Source organism: Phocoena phocoena, chromosome 2 (genome assembly GCF_963924675.1).
Source record: "Phocoena phocoena chromosome 2, mPhoPho1.1, whole genome shotgun sequence".
NCBI lineage: Eukaryota > Metazoa > Chordata > Mammalia > Artiodactyla > Phocoenidae > Phocoena > Phocoena phocoena.
This window is the reverse complement of record NC_089220.1, coordinates 123,020,998-123,028,299: the sequence shown is the minus strand read 5'-3', so window position 1 is coordinate 123,028,299 and position 7,302 is coordinate 123,020,998.

Here is a 7,302-nt window from a genome sequence, read left to right as displayed (position 1 = left end):
CAAATGCATAATGTCTCATATTCACCATTACAATATCATACAAAATAGCTTCATCACACCAAAAAGCCTCTGTAATTCATCTATTCATTCCCACCCCTCTGAATCTCTGGAAATTACTGGTTTTTAGTTTATCTTTTTTTTAATGTCTTGTAGTTGGAATCATCTACTTGGCTTCTATCTAGATTGGCTTCTTTCACTTAGTAATATGCATTTAAGGAAGGTTTCTCCATGTCTTTTTGTAGATTGATAGCTTGTTTCTTCCTGGCACTGAATAATATTTCATTGTATGGAAGTACCAAGTTTGTTTGTACATTCATCTATTGCAAGGCATTTATATACAATGGAATATTAGTCAGCCATGAAAAAGAAAAATATCCTGCCATTTGCAGTAACATGAATGAATCTTTAGGACATTATGCTAAGTGAAATAAGTCAGAGAAAGACAAATAATACAAACACTTATATGCAGACTCTAAAACAGCTGAAATCATAGAAACAGAAGGTAAAGTGGTGGAAGCCAGTGGCTGGAGGGTGGAGGAAATGGGGAGATATCTATCAAAGGGTACTAATTTCCATATATATGTCCTAAGGATCTAATTTACAGCATGATGATTTTAGTTAATAATACTATATTATGTACTCAAAAGTTGCTAAAAGAATAGGTCTTAAATGTTCTCACCACACCAAATAGAAGATGATACTTATGTGACATGATGGAGGTCTTAGCCAATACTGTGGTGCTAATCATTTTGCACTATTTAATTGTATCAAATCAACACATTGTACACCTTAAACTTACATAATGTTATATGTCAATGATATCTCAATAAAGCTGGAAAAAATGAACTTTAAAAATAAATTTAAAAAAGAAAGACATTTTTACTGCTTCCAATTTTTGGCAATTATGAATAAAGCTGCTGTAAACATTTGTGTGCAGGTTTTAACGTGGACATATGTTTTTAACTCAATTGCGTAGATACTTAGGAAAGTGATTGCTGGGTCATGATAAGATTAAGTTTGGATTTGTGAGAAACTACCAAACTGTCTTCCTAAGTGGTGTACCACTTTCCATTCTCATGAGCGATGAGAGCTCCTGTTGCTCTACATCCTTGTCAACATTAGGTATTATCAATGTTTTTGGTCTTAGCCATTCTAATGGGTGTATAGTGGTTGTTTTAATTGGCAATTCCTTACTAATATATAATGTTGAGCATGTTTTCATATGCTTATTTGCCATATGCATATCATATTATTGATACTTTGCCAGGGCTGCCATAACAAAATACCATAGACTGGCTGGCTTAAACAACAGAAATATATATATTCTCACAGTTCTAGAGGCTACAAGTCCAAAATCAAGCTGTTGGCAGGTTTGGTTTTCTCTGAAGCCTCTCTTCTTAGTTTGCAGATGGCTGCCTTCTCTATGTGTCATCCTAGGGTCTTTCACCCATGTCTGTGCACATTATGTACAAATGTCTTCTTATAAGGACACCGGTCAGCTCGGATTAGGGCCCACCTTAATGGCCTCATTTTAATTTAATCACTTCTTTAAAGACCTTATCTCCAAATCTAGTTACATTATGAAGTGCTTGGATTAGGGCTTCAACATATGCATTGGGGGGAAACATGACTCAGCTCATAACATATATCTTTTTTGGTGAGGTATCTGTTCAGATATTTTGTTTATTTTTAATATGATTTTGTTGTTGTTGGCTTTTAAGAGTTCTTGTTGGTATATAGAAAGTCAGTTGACTTTTGTATATTAATCTGTATCTTTCAATCTTGCTATAATTGCTCATTAGTTCCAGGAGTTTTTGGTCAATACCTGGGATTTTCTATATGTACGATCATGTCATTTGTGAACAAAGAGAGATTTATTTCTTCCTTCCCAATCTGTATACATTTTACTTCTTTTTCTTATCTTATTACATTAGCTAGAACTTCTAGTACAATGTTGAAAAGGAATTTTGAGAGGGGACATCCTTGCCTTGTTCCTGATCCTAAGGGGAAAGACTCTACTTTCTCACCATTAAGTATGATGTTACCTGTAGCGTTTTTGTTGAAGAAGTTCTCTATTCCTAGTTTACTGAAAGTTTTTAAAATAATAAATGTGTGTTCGATATTATCAGATGTTTTTCCTATATATATATTGATATGATCATTTGATTTTTCTTTTTTTAGCCTGTTGATGTAATGGATTACATTAATTGATTCCTGAATGTTAAACAGTCTTGTATACTTGGATAAATCCCACTAAATTCTGCTGTGTAATTCTTTTTATAGATTGTTGAATTAAATTTGTTAATATTTGGGGGGATTATTGTATTTATATTCAGAGAATTAGTGGTCTGTAGTGTTCCTTTCTTGTAATGTTTTTAAATGATTTGGGTATTAGAGTGATGTTGACTTTATAGAATGATTAGGAACATTCCTTCTGCTTCTATTTTCTGGAAGAGAGTGTAGTGAATTGTTACTATTTCCTCCTTAAATGTGTGTCAAATTTACTGGTGAAACCATTTGGACCTGGTGCTTTCTCTTTTTTTAGATTATTAATTATTGACTCAATTTCTTTAATCAATAGAATATAATTTATTTAATATATATTATAGACTTAAAGATAGATACAGACAGATATATAATTGAATTTTCTATAAGCCTATTCAAATTATCTATTTCTCCTTGAGTAATTTAATGGTTTGTGGTTTTCGAGGTAGTGGTCGATTTTATCTAAATTATCAAATTTGTGGGCATAGAGTTTTTCATAATCCTCTTTTATTATCCATTTAATGTTCATGGGATCAGTATGATGATCTCTTCTTTATTTCTTATATGAGTAATTTGTGCCTTCTCTATTTTTCTCTTAGTTATCATAGCCAGAGGTAGATCAATGTTATTAATCTTTTGAAAGAACCAGCTTTTACTTTTGTTGACTTTCCCTATTGTTTTCCTATTTCAATTTCACTGATTCCTGCTCTAATTTTTATTATTTTGATTTCTATTCTTCTAGTTGTTTTAGGTTTACATTGCTCTCCTATCTCTATTTTCCTGAGATGAAATCTTAGATTATTGATTTTAGATTTTTCTTTTTTTTCTAATATATACATTCAATGCTATGACTTTGCTGCCTCTCATGAATTTTGATGTCATATTTTTGTTTTCATTTAGTTCAAAATATTTTTAAAAATTCTCTTCATATCAGATTTCCTCTTTGACCCATGTGTTATTTAGATAATGTGTTATTTAATCTCTAAATATTTTGGAATTTTCCAGGTATCCTTTTGTTACTAATTTCTACTTTAACTTAATTATGGTGTGAGAGTACACTGTATAATTTCTATTTCTTTTAAATTTGTTAACGTGTGTTTTATGACCCAGAATGTGGTCTATCTTGGTGAATATTCTATGTCAATTTGAGAAGAATGTATATTCTGTTGTTGTTTGATATAATAATATTATACAAATATCAGTTGAATCCAGTTGAATGATGGTGCTGTTCATTCCAACTACATGCTAGCTGATTTTATGCAATGGTTCTGTCAATTAGTAAGAGAGGCATGATGATGTCTCCAACCATAATAGCAGATTTGTCTATTTCTCCTTGCAGTTCTATCAGTTTTTGTCTCAAATATATTGATGCTGCATTTTTATGTGCATGCACGTTAAGGATTGTCATGGATTCTTGGAGAATAGATCCCTTTACCAAAGATAAAACAATACCCTTCTTTATCTTTGACGTTTTGTCTTACCCTAAAGTCTCTTTGTCTAAACTTAATATAGCTACTTCAACTTCCTTTTTTTTTTTTTTTTTGCGGTATGCGGGCCTCTCACTGTTGTGGCCTCTCCCACCACAGAGCACAGGCTCCGGACGCGCAGGCCCAATGGCCATGACTCACGGTCCCAGCCACTCTATGGCACACGGGATCCTCCCGGACTGGGGCACGAACCCGTGCCCCCCTCATCGGCAGGCAGACTCCCAACCACTGCGCCACCAGGGAAACCCTCAACTTCCTTTTGGTTGATGTTAGCATTGTATGTCTTTCTCCACCCCCTTACTTTTAATCTATCTGTGTTTTTATATTTATAGTTGGATTCTTGTAGACAAGTTGGGTTGGGACGTTTTTTTTATCCACTCTGACAATTTCAGTGTTTTAATTAGTGTATTAAGCCTACTCACATTTAAAGTGATTACTTATATATTTGGATTTTAATATTTACCATGTTTGTAACTGTTATCTATTCATTACAATTTTTCAGCAGTCTCCTCTTTTTCTGACTCCTCTTGTCTTAACTGAGCATTTATATGATTTCATTTTATCACCTCTCATAATATCAGTTATATAAATATATATGTTTTTAATTAGACATTGCTCTTAAATTTGAAATACACATTTACAATTCTACATTTTCAAATAATACCATATTGTTTCCCAGGTAGTGCAGATATCCTGTAACAGTGTTTCCAATTCTTTCCTCCTCTTCCTTATAATATCACCATCATCCAATTCATTTATCCATGAACTGTAATCACCCAATATATGGATTATTGCTATTATTACTTTGAACAAACAATTTTAGCAATGAAAAATAGGATATTTTGGGCTTCCCTGGTGGTGCAGTGGTTGAGAATCTGCCTGCTAATGCACGGGACACAGGTTCGAGCCCTGGTCTGGGAAGATCCCACATGCCATGGAGAAACTAGGCCGGTGAGCCACAACTACTGAGCCTGCGCATCTGGAGCCTGTGCTCTGCAACAAGAGATGCTGCGATAGTGAGAGGCCCGTGCACCACAATGAAGAGTGGCCCCCGCTTGCCACAACTAGAGAAAGTCCTCGCACAGAAACTAAGACCCAACACAGCCAAAAGTAAAATAAAATAAATAAATAAAAGAAATGCATTTCCATTAAAAAAATAAGATATTTTATTTACCTCCATTTATTCCATCTTTGATGTTCTTCCTTTCTTCACGTAGATCCAAGTTTCTGACATATATAACTTCCTTTCTCTCTGAAGGACTTCTTTTAATATTTCTGGAAAGCTGGGTCTACTGACAGCAAATTCCCTCAGTTTTTCTTTGTCTGGGAAAGTCTTTATTTCTCCTTCACTTTTAAATGCTAATTTTGTTGAATATAGAATTATAGGTTGGTGGGGTTTTTCTTTCAACACTAAATATTTCACTCCACTTTTTTCTTGCTTGCATACAATTTCTGATGAAAATTTTGATGTAATTCTTATCCTTGTTCACTTACTGTAAGTGTCCTCCCTTCCTCTGTTTATGGCTTCTTTGTCTTAAGTTTTCTACAGTTTGAATATTTTATACCTAGTTGTAGACTTTTTTGATATTCATCTTTCTTGGTGTTCTCTGAACTTCCTGGATCTGTGGCTTGGTGTCTGTCATTAATTTTAGAAAATGCTTGGGCACTATTCCTCCATATATTTCTTCTGTTCCTTTCTCTCTTCCTTCTCTTTTATGTTACATCTTTCATAATTTTACCACAGTTCTTGAATTTTTCTTTTCTTTGTTTTTTGGTTTGTTTGTTTTTTGATCTTTTCATTTCATTTTGGGAAATTTCTATCAACATATCTTCAAGATGACTAATTTTTTTTCCTCAGCTGTGTGTCAGGTCTACTGATGATCACATCTAAGGCATTATTCATTTCTTTATAGTATTTTTTATTTTAAATACTTTCTTTCAAATCTTTCCTAGAGTTTCCATCTCTCTGCTTACATTACCCATCTGTTCTTTTAAATTGGAGTATAATTGCTTTACAATGTTATGTCAGTTTCTGTTGTACAATGAAGTAAGTCAGCTATATGCATACCTATAACCACTCCCTCTTAGAGCTCCCTCCCACTCCACCATCCCATCCATCTAGGTCATCACAGAGCACTGAGCTGAGCGTCCTCTGCTTTATAAAATGTTCCCACTAGTTATCTATTTTAAACATGGTAGTACATATATGTCAATCTTAATCTCCCAATTCGTCTCACCCTCCCCTTTCTCCCCTGTGTCCACATGTTCATTCTGTATGTCTGTGGCTCTATTCCTGCCCTGAAAATATGTTCATCTGTACCATTTTTCTAGATCCCACACATATGTGTTAATATATGCTATTTGTTTTTCTCTTTCTGGCTTACTTTACTCAGTATGACTGACTCTAGGTCCATCCACCTCACTACAAATAATTCAATTTCGTTTCATTTTATGGCTGAGTAATATTCCATTGTATATATGTGTAACATCTTCTTTATCCATTCATCTGTGGATGGACATGTAGGTTGCTTCCATGTCCTGTCTATTGTAAATAGAGCTGCAATGAGCATTGTGGTACATGACTCTTTTTGAATTACGGTTTTCTCTGGGTATATGCCCAGGAGTGGGATTGCTGGGTCATTCGGTAGCTCTATTTTTTAAAGTGTAACCTCCATATGGTTCTCCACAGTGGCTGTACCAATTCACATTCCCACCAGCAGTACAAGAGTGTTCCCTTTTCTCCACACCATCTCCAGCATTTATTGTTTCTGGATTTCTTGATGATGGCCATTCTGACGGGTGTGAGATGATACCTCATTGTAGTTTTGATTTGCATTTCTCTAATGATTAATGATGTTGAGCATTCTTTCATGTGTTTGCTGGCAACCTGTATATCTTCTTTGGAGAAATGTCTATTAAGGTCGTCTGCCCATTTTTGGATTGGGTTGTTTGTTTTTTTGTTATTGAACTGCATGAGCTGCTTGTAAATTTTGGAGATTAATCCTTTGTCAGTTGCTTCATTTGCAAATATTTTCTCCCATTCTGAGGGTTATCTTATGGTCTTGTTTATGGTTTCCTTTGCTGTGCAAAAGCTTTGAAGTTTCATTAGGTCCCATTTGTTTATTTTTATTTCCATTTCTCTAGGAGGTGGGTCAAAAAGGATCTTGCTGTGATTTACGTCATAGAGTGTTCTGCCTATGTTTTCCTCTAAGAGTTTGATAGTTTCTGGCATTACATTTAGGTCTTTATTCCATTTTGAGCTTATTTTTGTGTATGGTGTTAGGGAGTGTTCTAATCTCATACTTTTACACGTACCTGTCCAGTTTTCCCAGCACCACTTATTGAAGAGGCTGTCCTTTCTCCAGTGTACATTCCTGCCTCCTTTATCAAAGATAAGGTAACCATATGTTCGTGGGTTTATCTCTGGGCTTTCTATCCTGTTCCATTGATCTATCTTTCTGTTTTTGTGACAGTACCATACTGTCTTGATTACTGTAGCTTTCTAGTATAGTCTGAAGCCAGGGAGCCTGATTCCTCCAGCTCTATTTTT